Raw genomic sequence first — 1,448 nt, 5'->3', positions numbered from 1 at the left:
CCCTGTGGGACAGGGTAGAAGTGCCCTATGCAGTTTCCAAGGCTGTAAATCTTTACGGAAGCTGACCGACACGTTTGTCTCCCTAAGCAGCCCGCGTGTTGGGACCACCAACCATTTGCTACTAGCCGAAAGCTTAACGACTGCACCAACAAGGTTCCTTGTTTGTTTTGCTTCTCTCAATGGATAGCTGTAGTATTCAGTTCTATTAGAATCCAAAGCCTGGTAACGCAAACGTGTTTTAAGAAAGTAGTTCCGCAAAATTGGCTAATGTTACCGAAACCCGGGATCAAACCAAGGACCTTTAGATCTTCAGTCTAACGCTCTCCCAACTGAGCTATTTCGGCAACCTGAAAACAACGCGTTCAGTCATTCCTTCAATAAGATTATTATGGCTGCTGTGTTTTCAAATACTTAGCCTTAATTTACATTATGCGCTCTCTCAGATAAAATTAGAAAGGCTCCACTGCCATCCATGTTTAAAAATGGGATCCAATTTTCGGAGACCGTGGATAGGTTAGTAAAGGACGAGGAGGGCGACAAACGGCAGCAATAGGTGAAACAGGGCGATGCTTTTCTGCTTGGTAACCTCTGGCTCTTTCTCGCTCCAAACACTGCTCGGAAAATTAAGGGAACTTCAAATGAAATGGTCGAGTCTGTTCTTTTTCTCTTCTTTCAGTCCTTCTTTTTCTGTCCTGCTCTTCAATGACACTGAAAAAAGAAGAGGATTGGTGAACAGGTTAATGTGGTGGCGGGCTCTTGCTTCGAATTGACGAAATGCTGAGCAAGCCAGTTCTTTTTTCTCTATTTCCTTCCTTTTTCCTTGTCTTCCTTGGGTTGACACAGGCGCCCTGGGTGGTGAGGAGACGCAGGGAGAATAAACGAGGAAACACTTCAAAGCAATCCGTCGGATAATGTATTTAATAACTATGAGCACACAGAACGTGCGTTTAGAAGGCGAAAAGTACGCAACTGCTGGGAACTGTAAAAAGCAGGCGAATGTGTATGGTTTCGAATCCTCTCAAAGAAAGGACACTCTCCGATTGAGCCACACCTCTCTCGCGACAGAAACGTCATGAAGATCCTCCTTGAAATATTAGTCATATTTCTAAGGGGTTTTGGCAGATCCACTAGTTGACCAGAGAGAAAATCCACTGTTTCAAATCTCACTATTTCTAAACCTCTAAACTACAGCAGGGAATATGTAAAGAGATTGCAGATTCAAGAAACACCCTGCTCCTAGGACTTTCCACCCCATTATACCCCTCCAAGGTTTCCACCTTAGTAAACTGCCTTGCCCATTTTTTTCCTGCAACCACCAGGAAAGATGTATGATGGAACTTTCTCTTGTTTTTTCAACTTTTCTCTCTATCCACTTTTTCTTTTTTTCCCTTCTTACAAAGTTTTTTTAAGCCCCCATCTCCTTAAGTAGAGAGGATTAACGACAGTCT

At 43.4% G+C, this 1,448-nt stretch overlaps 1 non-coding gene across 1 annotated transcript; it reads right to left on the bottom strand.

Annotated features, from left to right (window-relative positions):
• Positions 1-271: 271 nt before the first annotated feature.
• On the bottom strand, positions 272-344 carry TRNAF-GAA (transfer RNA phenylalanine (anticodon GAA)). The gene has a single exon. It is a non-coding gene; the product is annotated as a tRNA-Phe (tRNA).
• Between the last annotated feature and the right edge of the window lie 1,104 nt (positions 345-1,448).

The sequence above is a fragment of the Trichechus manatus genome, unplaced genomic scaffold, assembly GCF_000243295.1.
Source record: "Trichechus manatus latirostris isolate Lorelei unplaced genomic scaffold, TriManLat1.0 scaffold00180, whole genome shotgun sequence".
NCBI lineage: Eukaryota > Metazoa > Chordata > Mammalia > Sirenia > Trichechidae > Trichechus > Trichechus manatus.
Note: the sequence above shows the minus strand (reverse complement) of the source record. Positions and strands in the feature narration are given on the sequence as shown.